The sequence below is a fragment of the Falco punctatus genome (assembly GCF_963210335.1).
Source record: "Falco punctatus genome assembly, chromosome: 8".
Taxonomy (NCBI): Eukaryota; Metazoa; Chordata; class Aves; order Falconiformes; family Falconidae; genus Falco; species Falco punctatus.
Genome location: NC_137588.1, coordinates 38,967,399 through 38,982,557, shown reverse-complemented (window position 1 = coordinate 38,982,557; position 15,159 = coordinate 38,967,399). Strand labels below are relative to the sequence as shown.

Genomic DNA, 15,159 nt, shown 5'->3' with positions numbered 1-15,159 from the left:
ATCTTTACTTAAAGGAGGAGCACAGGGGGTCTGCTTAACATCCTTTGCTACCTAAATACCTTTTGGACATGGGAACTCAATAAAGGAACTTTCATTGCATCCATTACCCTACTGCGGTGCATAGCAAATTAGATTTAAAAGGGTACTTTTTCCCTTACAGCTATTTCTATCATTTTCTTTAAAATTTCAATTTAGTGTCTAGTGACAGAATATTCTGTAATGTACATTAGAACTATATAACACCAATTATGCTAACTGTGAACATTATTTCAAAAGAATTAGTTATATTAAGTTATAGATAAACCATTGGGAAAAAAAGGTCAGGTTAGGAAAAAAAGGAGCTATGTGATAATGTTTTAAAGGAGCAACATGAAGTGAATGCTCTTTTCATTTTTTAATCCTTTCATTTTGCATAACCCACACTGAAATTTCACTACTCGCTTGGTCTTCATTATTTAGGCAGGGGGACAGCAAGTCACTGCGCTCATTTACAGCTACGAGTTGTGGTGTAAAAACAACAGCTGAGTCTTGTGGTTATGGAGAAACATCATTGCCTCTGTCGGGAAAGGGATCACACAAACCCATGGAAAGTGTTTGGGCAGACATGGGTAACCAGGACACAGGAAAAAAAAAGAAAAAAAAATGCTGGCAGACCAAGCCTGAAAGAATATAATAACTAAGCACACTCTGCTCACAGTTTTGGTTGCCTTGTTCTTTCTCATGACTGTGACACGCATAATATATTTTTTACCTGCATTTTGGGTTTGTTTTCTCAGGTTTTTCTTTATTATTATTATTTCAGTCCAATGTTAAAATAAAACCACTCCAAAGGCAGCAACAGCATCTAAATCTACCTTCTTTTTTCATGACTCATTTTCATTTGTTTATTTGTTATTGGTTTGTGGATTGGAGATTTTTTGAGTTTCAAGATGTTAGATGTTTGGGCTACTTCTTCATGTGCATTTGATCTGGATATGTATTGCATATATGTTTTTGTGTAGATGAGTAAAATAAGAATTCTTTATTTTAGTCCTTTTTCTTCTTTAGGACTGGTTAAAGACTTTTGCTGGAACTGTACAAGGTTTGGCTATTTCAATTTGTAGAGATTCCTGGCAAATCATTTGTGTTTGTTTGACGTCCTGTGGGATCAAACTGCCATGAATTTTGAATGATCTAAAAACCGTGTAGTTTACTTCAGCTAAAACTGCCTTCCACTTGAAAACATAAATCAGCTCAGTTGAAATCTAGTCGATGTCTTTTTTTTTTTTTCTTTTTTTTTTTCTTTTCTTCACACTTGGGATTTGCCTCGGCTCCAGCTAGAGCTGGAGCATGGCTGTGCCAGTGCCCCACGCTCAGATGAAGAGCTGCTGTCGCACTCGGGGGGCTGGTGCAGGGTGCCATTGCTGCTAGCCCAGGGCTGGAGTGCTGAGCAGAGGACAGTCGTGACTGTTCCATCACATATCAGCAAAGGATGGGTCCTTGGGCAGACGCTGCAATATGCCCTGCCTGGTATTGCAACAGGCTTCCTCCGAGCGAGTTTCGCATTTTTCTGGGGGCCTTCTCACACTGGTGTAGAATTCTGTAACTTCACAAAACCCATAGGACACCAAGTCAAGACTCTTTTAATTTGCAAACACAGCTCCAAGTGGAGTTATAGTAGGAGCTTTCACTTTTTCTCTAGCAGCGAAGTGAAATTCAAAGCAGATGTGCACACAGGCATTGTCTCTGGGGGACGGATGATATTATTTCACCAGCTTGACATCCGTGGAGGCTAGATTGAAACCCAAAATGTGCTGGGCTAGTCCTATTTTCTAGATCCTCTGAAAAGGGATTTGTCCCATCAAGTGTATTTGTGGATTCAAGCTTGCCTACAAACCTGGAAGCCTCGGAGCTGGGGCTTCAAATTGGATATTTTTGTGTTCAGAAGATGCAAACCATGATCGATAGGTTTGTGTATTTGTGGCATGGATGCGAGGCTTTAACATGAGCCCGTCTTTACAAGGCAGTGGAAAAGAAAGGTAAATTGGGAGGGGAAGAAGGAGCTTTTGGTTAGCAAGGCCTGATGATGTATATCCATGGGCACCCAGAGGAAAATGCCTCCGTCCAAGACCTTTATTCTTAAAAAAAATCCTGAGAAATTTTCTAGGCAATGTCATCTTTGCCCACCTTAAAGAAGGGAAGCTGTGCTTCTCAAGCACATCTTTTCCACCATGCTGTATTCATTGCTCTGTGTCTTGGAGGGTTATAGAAAGCCTTGATTACCATGTGGATGGCGATGGATGCCTTTGTCGAGGGAGCAGCACCGGATGCTGCCCGGATGCCTGAATAGCCAGCAAGAAACCAGAGCATCCCAAGTTTTATTCCACCGATTCCCCCTGTGACCTTTGGTAAGTAACTTAACCTGTTGTCCTCAGGATCCCCAGTAAAATGGGAGACCTTAATACTTATCTGGTGGGATAACAGTGCTTAATACTTACCTAATTGGATGACAATACTTACCTACATACCTCACAGGGGTGTTGTGAGGATTAATTAGCTAATGTTTGTAAAGTGCTTTGGAGATGGAAAGGGGTATATAGTAGTGCTAAGCACTATTACTTTGTGCCAGCACTGAGACCTTAAAATGGGTAAGGACGGAATAGGAGTTTTTATATGTTTTAAAGTAAGCCAATTGTTCAAGGCATCTGGATGCTGGAATTATTTTTAGACAGAGATTTCTCAGAAAGTTGGGAAACAGAAGGGTATGATTATATGACCTGAAACCTTTTTTTGTTTCTTTTAGTTGACCGACTAAACTTAATCTTAGTTAGGTGTCATTTGATGAATTGTAAGAACTGCTTGTTGGAGTTTAAGATACATCAGTGTTTACTCTTGCTGATCAAACAATATTTCTTGAAATAAATATCTGTTACAATTTGGACAAACAAATATATTAAATAAGCCAGAGGAAGTATGTATTTCTGTGTTCTTTCTTTCTGTAAGCAGCTTCCTTTATCGGCATAATTCTGCTCTTGTTCCCATTACAGTAACTGAAAGGTAACACCACTGCAGTAAATGGAATTACACCAGATACAAAAGCATTATGTGAGAGCAAAATTATATTTATATGTGGTTTGAAATGCAACTTGACACTTGGATTTAAGGAAAAAACAAACCAACCATTCCTAGATATATATATATATATAGAAATGCAACTTTAACAAAAATTGCCAAGTTTTTGTTGAATGCTGTTTGTTTCATGGCAACTTCTAAACAGATTTTGCAAAAGGAAGGTCTGGTATAGCATAGAGCATATTTTCCCTTTCACAGGAGGAAACTTTTCAATATTTTTGCCTTTAAATATTTTATTTGGTTCCTAATGTGGGCTCTTGGTCCAAGAAAGCAACTTTATAGTTATCAAAGCGCCCATTTGTATTTTTTTTGCAAGAGCATTTCTTCAGATCTTTTACTCTTCAACGTTAGAGAGAATTCCCACAAATTCCTGAAATCTGTTAAAATACAGAGCAGAGTGCTTACATTGGTATGTTGTACATTGCCTGTCCCTGTTAAAAAGGCTGTGCATTTTCATTCTGGATATGCAAAAGAAATTTGATATACTGCTGGGCTAAGCACCAGGATTTGGTTGGCTCTAGGACCAATTCTTACATTTCTGCATCAGGCAAAAGTAAGAATGGATAACACTTGAAATAAAACCTACCCCAAAGCCTTTCTTATGGATATCAGGTTATTTGAAAACGTAATAGAGACCATTCACCGTAATCAAGGGTGAGTCAAGGAAAATGGCATCAAAGAGCTCAAAGCAGCCAAGAGGAAAACTTGACCGAACCCCAAGTGCGTTGTCTGTGTCCCAGCTGCCAGAACAACTGAGGAGACTTTGGGGGAAGCCGGCCAGGAAGTCAGGTGCTGTTGTTGGAAAGGATATCTTCCAGATTAACTGGCATTTGGCCCTTCAGCTGCTGTGTGAGCCCAGCGTGGGCCCATGGGCGTTGAATCCAGCTTTGGACCACAGGAGGAGGATGAAGTGAAGTATGACTGACGCTGTCACCAGCAAGCTTGTCAAGCTAATGCTTATAATATATGCATACGGATATAATAGCTAGCTAGTGCTTTGCAGTTGGCTGTTCCTGAGGAGGACCTGGGGGGACAAGGGGACTTAGTGTTTGGGGAGAATTATCTGTATCTAGGCAGCAGAATTTGCAGACTTGGAAGCTGGTTAATTTGGTTGAAGTACAGTACTTTGCTAACCCCTTGGTGCCCGTCGTTAACATTTCCCAGAACAGGAGCGGTTGCCAAAACAGAGAGGATCGCCATAGCCAGTGCCTGGAGCTCAGAAGGTGGAACTACAGACAGGGAGGAAAAGGTGGGGGAAAGCGAGAGACACATGCAATTTGATGCTGGGGGATCAAACAATGGAAGAAAAGTCAAAATCTGCTCTCATTGACCTGAGACAAACCACATGACCTCACGGTAGAATGGGATAAAAGCCCACTTCTACGGTACTTTAAGAATTATTAGAGATAGTGCAGCATCCAGGTGCCACCACTATGGAGACAGACACAGATATGCAGAGCAGCTCCCGTCATGGAGTGGGACTACACACTGCGTCATGTGATGGGAAATCACTTTTCCCATTATCTCTGCTCTTGCAGCCTCTGGGAGACCTAAAGAAGATGTAGCAGCAGATAGCTTTGCACACCTGGATTTAATCTTCACTCTCCTGCCTTACACAAATCAACTCCATCTGATGGTGTAGTGTAGATTTCCAGCATATTCACTGGTTTGGCAACACTCCTTAAGAAAGAGATATTCTGGGAGGAATGCACAAGCCAAAGTCCAACTTTCAAAGCAGACAGTGCTTGCTGCGTCAGTGATGGGTGATACATAGTTCAGCTCTGCAATGCCTGAAATTGCTTCAGTGATGTCTACCAGAACTTGATGCCAAAGCATTTTGTTCTACTTTAACAAGTGTTTAATAAATAGCAACTTCTATTGAAAAAAAAAAAAAAAAAACCAAACAACAAACCCCCCCTCAAAACACCAAAAAGACCCCCACAAACCAAAACTTTAGGTCTTTAGTAGTCATACAAATAAGACAGTGCACCTGAACAGGAGAGTTTCAAGGTGACATGTAGGCATCTGAACACAAGACACCTAGTGACTGAGGCTGCCTCTAGCCACTGGTGAGGCACAGGCACATCTGGGCTGTGATACATCCTATATTTAAAAAGCTTGGTGATCCCTTCCTCACCTTTGGCATTTACACCCTTCCCTTCAGGGAGCACCGATGCCACATGGTGCGTGGCCACTTTAGGCAGCTGAAGTGGCCAAACCCAGCCCCTGGGAAATGGGTCTCCAGATGGTCACTGGGGGTGCCAGCTTCAGCCTAGAGAGGGGACTTAGGGTGTGGGATGGGGGCTATTGAGAAGCACAGCAGCCTCAGGTGTGGGTAAGACACTGAGCAAACACCCTAAGAAGATGTCTTGCTTACTGGGTTTAATTGCTGCTGGTGCTGTAGGTGGTTGGATACAAAGGATTAAAAAAGCTGACGAGAAACGGCTGCAGAAGGAAGATGAAAAAGCTGTCTTCAATTAAGCGTTTGTTTGGAGATGGCCTGAATTAAGCTCAGGACACCCTGTGCAGGATGCTGAAGCCTGTGGCAGACCCGAAGCCTCTTGTTTTGGCCTCAGCCTCACCCGTCCAAGCAAGCAGAAGTATTTGTGCTCTGCTCAGCCTGTGTGGATTTCTGCAGCTCTGAATGGGATTGCAAGAAGAGTGAAGTGTCCTCTTTAGGTCCTCGAGAAATAGAGCTTTCTGCTGGTTAACTATTACTTTGCATTTTCCCTTCCTTACAAAACGACTAAGGTTAAACATTAAGCGCCTGCAGTGAAGGACACCTGTATTTGCTGGTCCCATTATGCAGCTATACTGAAAAGGCTTTACAGCTGTCTAAATTAGCATAATTAAATCCACATCAATTAAAAAACCTCCATCATCTCTTTCCCCTTCACATGCAGATAGTAGCATTTGTCTAAGGTGCTAAGTGACAAAGGAACTTTTTAGCAGTGGAAGCCCTGGCTGAAAGGAAGAGTAATATGGTTTGTATATTGGCCCATGGTTCACCTTAACACCAGTGGAAGCGATTAGTGGCTGCTGCTCTGCCTAAAGAGGTATGGCTGCATTTTGCATCACAATTATACCAGTACCCAGAGCCTTGCATTAGAGATGTGCATTTTACAACATGCTTTTGCTCCTATTGCTCCTTTATACTCCATTAATGGGGGTAAACAAAGCCTGGCATGATTTGGCCAATTTCCCCCATCCTGCTTTCTTCCCCTCTCTTTTTTTTTTTTTCTTCTTTTTTTTTTTTTTTTTTTTTTTTTTTGTTTGTTTTGTTTTGTTTTGTTGTTTTGTTTTAGGGTTTTGTGTTGTTCTGTGTGGGGAAGCCCCAGTGACCCCAGGATAGCAGCAAGGCTGCGCTGTGTGATGCTAGCAAAGAGAATTCCTCCAGATGAAAACTGACATGGGGTTCAGGGGTTAATTTCTGGAACAGGCGCATTTGCATACAAATGAAAAATGATGGAATTTCTGTTCTCCTAAATTTTCAATGTCATCAGCATCAAACAGCAGTCAGTGCTCCCTTGCTGTTTGAAGAATATTCATTACTTCAGAAGAAGGGGCACCTTGTTTGGTATTAATCTCCTCTTCAGGTCAATGACTTAATTTGCTAAACTCCATCTGAAGTGCCACTCACTTTCTGATTTCTCTGCTATTCTTTGTTATTCTTCATAACATGTTCTTAATACTTTTTTATTTGTAAGGGGATACACATCTCCAGCAAATGTGAGTGGGAGGAAGGACTACCTTTATTTATTTTCATCCAAAGCACTCAGCACCCATCTGTATCATTTGTAGCACATTTTGGTGTCTGCTTGCCTTAAAATTCATCAGTTTTTTTAGCAGAAAAAAAATATAATAATTTGCAGACTCAGAGGGGAAAACAAATGCTTTTCTTTCAAAACTGGTATCTGAACGGACATCTGGTGCCTTGTGCAACAAGGTTACAGTGTCACGCCTCTAACAAAAGGTAACAAGCAGCAAAGTAATTAATCCCCCAAAGAAAATCATAATATTCTTTTAGTTCCTGCCTCTGGAAATTCTCATCTGAAACAGCGGTGGCTGAGGACGTACTGGAGGAAACTTTTGTGTTAGCTCTTATTTCCCCATTGTCCTCTCCATGTCTGCTAGGGGCCTGAGGAAGGATCCCATTTCCCCCCGTTTTTGCCCTTCATGGTTATAATTCTTCTCCCTGAATAGGATTATTCAGAGCTGGAGGGTGTTACTGGGTAATTGGCCCGGGGATCTCGGATGGCCATTCCCACCCTGTGGCCTGGGCACTCCTGGCCGAGGGTCCCAGGGGAGGTGGGTGTCCCCCTCAGCACGCCAGAGCATCCCAGCTCCGGGATGGGGCAGGCTGCGCCATAGCCCCCCAGGCCCCTGTGGAAGGCAGGCCTCTAACAGAGCCTCAGCGTCAGCGTTTGCCCTAGAACCCTTTGTTTTTCTATGGCCAGGCCTTTCTGAACTTTCCGGCCCGACTTATTCCTGATCTGAAGATAATGGGTTTATTTTGTGTTTGTTTGTTTGTAAATTATTAATCAAATCTGATTCTTTGGGCATGATAGCTTATGGAAATGAAGCAATTGCACTGTCTGTCACCCCTACTAACTTTTGAACATCTTTGCCCATATCTATCCAGTTTGTTAGCAGGCTAGAGAGCTCAAAGGTGTGAAGTGCTTTCCAGTTTTCTTTTTTTCTTTTTTTTTTTTTTTTCCTTCCATATCTAACTCTGAAATGGCAACATATTCTGTTTGAAATGGTATGGATAGCTAAGCTTTTCTGGACTTTTTTTGTGTGACTTGCAAAGGTGTAAAGGGGAAAAGAGGTGATCTGAGCATTAATTCCCCATGTGTCTTTATGAAGCCTGTTAACAATTAACCAACTTGCTCCGGATACCTTCAAGTCCAGCTGGGTAAGGTTCAGGATCCTGTATGAAAAAAAAGACCCAACCAACTCAAACAACTAACCAACTATTTGCACATAATATATACAAACAATTTGCATGCAATTGCGTCTCACTGATTACTCTTCATGTATCTTTTCGTTAAACTGAGAATTTTTGAGACTTTTCCGTATTTATAGAGCTGTAGTCCTGAGCAAGACTTTGGGCACTTGAAAAATAAAAATAAACATCGGCTGATGGAGCGTGGGGGGGGTTGTATATTCCTACCTGCAGCATTAAGTTAAGAGTGGCTAAGGGCCTTGATCCTCAGCCCCAGCCAAGCTGGATTTAGCATAGGTCGCATTAAGGTGGGGCAAAGGGGGCTTTGTGTCATTTTTAGATCCCCTTATCCTAGGCTGGTGAGCCCCTGCTCCACGGGAGGGCTCCCGCCCCACAGGCAGGTTGGGATGGCAGAAGGCTGGCAGCGCTGGCCCGGTGCCATCCAGAGATCCTCTCCACCGAGGGCAATTCGGGGGTGATGGGATAAGCCAGCTTTGCAAAGGCAGCTGCTTTGGGAGCCGGGATCCACTTCGTTATCCATAGAGAACGTCCTCAGAACAGAAAACTTTCTCTGTGGGAAGATTTGAATGCAGGAACAGATCCTGCACTGACACGTTTGTGTGCCTGGCGAGCACGGAGATGCTCCCCTCCAGTGCGGGTTGTCAGTGCTGGAAGAACAAATCAAGGAATTGCCAGATAAAGCTGAGAGAGTCAGTAATAATCAGCATCATCCAAAGTTCAGGTCCAAAGAGCTACCAGTGTCCATGTCCTGTGCTGTAAAATACTTGTACCAGGGAGGCTGGATTCCTTCCAAGTCTCTACATGAGAAGACAGAGGCGAAAATGTGACTCTTGTGAATGTTTTTGTACTGGAAGGCTCAGGCTTTGAGTTAAGGAGCCGATTCTTAATCACATCTGTCTATCTTGTTTTATGAATATTGATATTAAAGTCAGGAAAAGAGACTTGTCATCGTAAGTGCATCAGAATCTGGCACTTGCCTGCTCAGAAGCAAGCGCTTCTGCTGCTTAGCTGCTGTAGATGATGTCGGTTTGTTGAAATAATATATCTCTGCCAGCTGAGAATCTGGCCATAAAATGAGAAAAGTTGAGATTCCCATTGTTGAATTAGTTTGGCCACATTAAAAATACGTTGCTCTAGAAATGTGTATATGAATATGCTAATGTTTATTTTGCTAAATGTGTGTGCCAGGATGTGCCATGTGGCTGAGTTAGTGTTACTTTAAGAATCCTAATTTTTGCCTTTTCAGACTTTTGAGCTTTTAAACTTGTAAACATAGCATTTTGTTGGCATAAGTCTCTGTGATTTTATGCATACAGCTGACTTTTATCTTCACTTTTTACATCACCTTAATACTGTAAAGAGAGAAAGCACTCATCTGTTTATGATAAGTTTATCAGAAATACTCCAAAGTTTTCCATGACTAAGATATTATATTGTTATGGTGGCTTGCCACAGGGTAATTTTGAGACAACAAACAGAATATTTCAAAGCCCAGATGTCCTGTTTAGACAAGGGGGTTTATATTGATTAGAATCTGCTTTCACCTAACATCGTGTAGTAAATATCACAAAGACGTAATTAGAAAATTTGGTACAATATTTAGTCCTAGTCCCTGTGTGCCAGAATTGTTTGACTACTGAGAAACTGGAGCTTGTTTGCATCCCAGGGTGTTGTGAAATGCAAACTTCAAAGAAAATATTATATCTCCCAACTCCAGCTCGTGAGAGTCTTGGAAGTATAATACAGAAAGGCTTAACAATCCCTGCTGAGGAAAGGGCAATTTGACACTGAAACTACTGTTAAAGCACCGTTGACACACTGGTGGGCAAAAAGTGCTTATTAGAGGAGTCTAGTTACAGTCTCGGGAGCCAGGGAGAGAAAACGCACCCGAGTCATTGTGAAAATTGGCGAGCTGCACCAAATATATGCATTTTGTGTATGTGTCTGTGCTTTTTTTTTCTCTCTTTTTTCTCCTTCTCTTTAACTACGTGTATCTACATGTTTGCTTCATAGGCTTTCCATAAGATTGGGGCCCTCGCGGTATTCAAATAAAATATTTAGATTTGCAAAACTTCTGGAAGCCAGATTTTAAGGCAAAAAAGAAGATTTTTGTCAGATTGTCAATGTCTGAATTTCATCACAATCTGTTCAGCTGTTTGTTGCAGGCAGGCGTAAAACATAGTGGGTAAGTGTGTGTTTGTACTTCTTATACATATTGAAAGAGGGCTGCCTAATCCCCTTGATGAGGAAAGCTTCGTAAATTATATACATCTGCAGGCTCTGTGCACGGGTAGTACAGAAGCAAAGAGGCAGATCAGCAATTTGAGGGAGCAAATAAGAGTTTTCTCGCAAACTCAATGATCGGGAACCTTTTAGCAGCCCAGCCTCCTGGTGATGTCATTTAGTTGGTTTTTTTTTTTTGAATGACCCGAGTGTTTTGCCTTAAAATTTTTGCCTAGGAGGCCTTTCTACACACTTAGGATTCCTGGCAAGAGAAAAAAAAAGTATTTGTTGATGACAGCTCTGAATATAGTCTCTTTAATTGTCACTTATGTCTCTGTCCCATCCTCTGCATTGCACTAAAAATAGTAACTTGGGTTGATGGTTTCAACACCATCTAATGTATGTATATTACTGCATACAAAACCTACATAAAAATGTCAAGAATGAGACCTAATCCAGGAATAAAATTGAAAATCACAAGCATGAGACAAGACCCAAATATTGAGGGTGTTACAGGGAGATATTATATGGATGTCTCGGTGTAAATAACATGCGAGCAGAGCTGTAAAGATCCTACCGCCTCCCATGCATTGAGGGTTCCTAGAATAATATTTGCCTTTTTTTAAAATTATTATTTTTGTAAATAATTTGCAGGAGCACTTCCCTTAATAGCATGATTTCCTAATCATGCTGCAGCACTTGTAATGTAAGTGCAGAACATATTTTCCTGTCCATTTTGCAGAGGATAAATTTGTCCAAATTACACAGCAAGTGTCTGGCAGAAGTGAGACTAGACACTGGGGATAAAATCCCTTTGATTTCACTGAGGCAAGGACTTTATTCCAGCAGACTTGTCTCGAGTTCTATACTCTGCCTACTATGCCCTGTGTATTCTGGGCTTTTGTTGATACTCGATAAAAGTCTTGGCTCATAGGGTTAAAGGAAAGTCTGACAGAGAGGAGCAATAGTAGTGTTAACATGACACTAGTTATGGTTTTGTCAGCATTTCTATTATAAACTTCTGTTTGCAGCAATTATAAATCAACCATGAAAAAAAAAAAAAAAAAAGAAAGAAAGAAAGAAAGAAATCATTGTGAACTAAAAACTTGGCATACCAGAGTCCAGGAGGGAATTTTGAGCTTTTGGAAATAATGGCTTCTGATTACCATGGACAGGCATGACATGATGTGCAAATATACGCCTCATATTGCACTGGAAAAAAACATAATGAGTGTCACCACTTTGTCATGGCCAAGAGTGTGAGGAGAGAGGGTCTTTCTGACTTTTGGAAACAAGAGAAATATTTTATTTGTCCCAGAACCATCTGATTAATGCCCTTAACTGGTTCTTAATTCTTCCTGTTTACTTTATATTGTCCCATGTCAGGGAAACACAATGGCTGGCTTTTGGGTTTCCAGTAGATCAGACAGTCAGCTGGTGTTGATCAGCACAGCTCCACCGAAGTCCAGTGAAGTTAGGTTGACTTTCACCAGCGGACAGCCTGGCTCCGTATCATCTTTCCACAGAAGGCTGCGGCATTTGCTACCTATTTGGAGCACTAGTTAGTGTTTGTTTAACTTTGAAAGTCCATTTTGCCATACTGATCAAATTCCAGTTGCAGGATAGGCATAAATTGACTTAAAAGTGTTTTCACTGAGGACAGAGTTGGTTACTTTTAAGTTGTACTGTGTGCATATTTATTGCATATTATTCTGGGCTTTCTTCTGTTAGACAGCAAAATGATGGAGCAGGTGGTGCTCAGCCAGTTTACTGCCGTAAGGACGGTCCAGGAGGCTATAGCTATTGCCTGCCCTGTACCCAAATCGTGCTTTTTGCATGATGAAGCTGAGTCACTGACCATTCTGGGTCAGAGCTCTGGGCTGTGCCCGGGACAAGCTCCCTCCTGCATCATCATTCATGAGTCACGCGAAAGACGAGATGCTGGCTCGCAGGAACGCTTCCCAGCACAGCATTCCCCAACAGCCGAGCTGGAACTCGAGTCCTTAGTTCTGAATTCAGCTTGGAAATAATTACAATGCCGTAGTAGCTTTGGCTTTCGGTAGTGTTACTAATAACCCAGCGCTAAATGTGAAGCAGCTTTGCAGAAGCGCTCCCGTGTCAGGTTACGGAGAGCAGCCGTCAAAATAAAGGTGCAGTAAACTAGAGGCAACTCGTTTAATTGCACGTCAGGGTTGGGCGTAGGAAGGAGGAGAAGAAAAACTACTTGCTGGGGTTTTTTTAGATGTGACATTTCAGTGATGTACCAACAGAGGAAATTTTGCTTGCAGAATCCTGTGAGCAAAACACTTCTGAGAATGTATGTATACAATTGTTTAAAAAAACACAGGGTTACTGACACAGATGCCAATTTGATAGGGCATATGGAACATTTACACTTGCCTTTTTCATTCTTTCTTGCTACAGCTGGTACTGATTTAGTATGTGAAATTTTACTAGCAGGAGTGCTAATCAAGACAGAGATTTCTGTGAGGATTTAGTCATTTATGTGGAGGAAAACTATGGGTATCATTAAAAAGTACAAGATCATCTATGAGAGGAGCATTATCATTAGCAACCTAATTTTTAAAGCAAACAGAGGGAAAAAAAATACTGTATGTCTTGAACAGCAGCAGAAGAAAATTGTTCTTGTAATGTTCAGGGTCATGCCACCTCTTTCCAAGTTTGGGAGAAGAAAATTTTAAATTCACTTTAAAAAAAAAAAAAAAAGGCAATACATGCTCCAAGTGTTTTTTTTTTTTTTTTTTCACCAGTGTGATAGCCTGCTCTGCTACATCAAATGGATGTGGCTAGGAATGGGACTAACTCCAAAAAGCACATCCAAATCCTGGATCTGTGTTTGAATCCGAGGCCTCCATTCAAACCTAACTCTGTGATGGGGCTGTGTTTCACCATCTCAGCCTTTGAGAAGGGTCCAACAGTATCCCACATCTAAAATCCAGAGTTTGTAAAAGTTGCCCATTTTTTCAGGAATTGCAATCTGGGCCTAAAATGGAGATATTCAGACCTTAAAAGCCAATTCTGGCCCATCTCTGACAGTGACAAGGAATATTATATTCCATTAAGAAGGCAATGAGAGTATATTACTTATCCAAAGAGGTGATTTTACATTACACACGGCGTAAAAAATTATGCTTGGGATTAACTACCATTTCCTGCCAAGATTATTTCAGTGCAAACAGCAACAGAATAACTGCTGTACGATAAATATGTTGTACAGGTGGCCCAGTGATATGGGAGACCTGAGCAATAAAAGCCGACATCTGTGGCCGGAGGTGCCTGAGCGCGGTGGAAGTGGCGTGCGTGGTCCCCGTGGAAGGCGGCCAGCTGCCCGCACTCGCAGCGTTGCCTTCATTGAGAGGTGTCTGAGGGGCTCTGGAGGGGGCTGTGTGCCCTTTTGCTGCCGCCTTCCTACCAGCTTTTGGGGACGATGCGAGGGAGGCAATGCGAGGAGTATATTGGGGTCATACCCTGGGTGACGGTGCTCTGAAATGCCTGGAGGTTTGCCAGGTGATATACCCAGTAAGTAAAAAAATACTGTCTGCAACAATATAGAAATCCATCTCGGCTTCTCTGGGCTTGACTTCATGTTGAGCCTTCTGAATACCTTTGCAAGCTCCCCTGCTTTGGCACGACAGGTGCTTTTCTCTGGGGCAGCACTGGACAGGGTTTGGAGAACAAAATCAAGGCACCTCCATTTGTTCCAGGAGCGTTAGCTCCATCCCCCTTGCTGGGGGAGGCAGTACATTTTAGGCAGGTTCCCAGGTATCACTGGATTCAGTAGCATGAGGGGTCTCCTTTGACACCTACAGGTAAATGGCTCTCGTGTGGTGACTTCGTAAGTGCTTCAAGATTGTCTCGTGTGCTCTGGGATCTACCAGGGCTCAAATGTTCAAAGGAGTCCCACTAAATTGGACATTCAATCCTGTTTTTCACTTCCACAGCCCCAGAATTCAGCAACTGTGACTTAAAGTTTCCCAATGTTGTTATTTTCCAATATGGCATCTAACTTTAATCACTAGTAGAAAAAAACCTGAAGACTTATTATAAAGCTAGAAAGAGCTAAATGGCTCCTGGATATGACAATGACAATTTTCACTTAAAAGGCTTTTTCCCAAAATACATATACCACTAAACACAACCATCTCCAGGGGGCAGGGAAATGGCCATCAGGCTAATTAGCTCAAAGCAAGCGGAACCATAGGGGAAAAGGAAAGCTGGCATTTATGTTGAATTGAACATTGCTGCTTGCACTAAAATTGCTGGGATGTCTGTGAAAGCCCTACAGAGATGTTACCGGCTTTGTGGACCGAAGGAGTGGGTCAGCTTCTCGTGGGATGGCATCGGGGCATCTTGGATCTGACACTTGCAGCGGTGAAGCCCCCTTCTCCAGAAACCTCAAGCATTTGACTTGTGTTGTTACAACCATCCAAACTTCTTCCTAATGTAGCAAGGTGAAGGAGTCTGACATTGGGTCAGAACAGAAATACCATAGGACTTACTCTTGTCTCCCAGAAAGCAAAGAAAATGAATCGTGATGGAGATTTTATTATTACCATTGACAAGAATAGTTACATCACCAAAAATGCACAGTAAAGCAATCTGAAGTCTTAGACAGTTTGTGATGTTTAAACATCTTAAGCACTGTTGAGCATTTTCTCTACATTTCTTGATATGGCACTGCGGTTTTATTTAAGCAATCCCGAAAATCGTGGCCAGCTGCACCATCTGCCAGAGATGATGCAGGATGGGTGCCTCCAGCATGTCAGCGCTCAGATGTCATTTAAAAGGGAAATGCTTTCTGTACTGGGAAGAGGGCAGAGACAAAGAACCCGGGCAGG

The 15,159-nt window shown here is 42.1% G+C and overlaps 1 protein-coding gene across 2 annotated transcripts in view; it reads left to right on the top strand.

Moving 5' to 3' along the window:
- The window catches only part of GTDC1 (glycosyltransferase like domain containing 1), a 342,121-nt gene that overhangs the window by 198,583 nt on the left and 128,379 nt on the right, over positions 1–15,159 (top strand). The window lies entirely within an intron of this gene.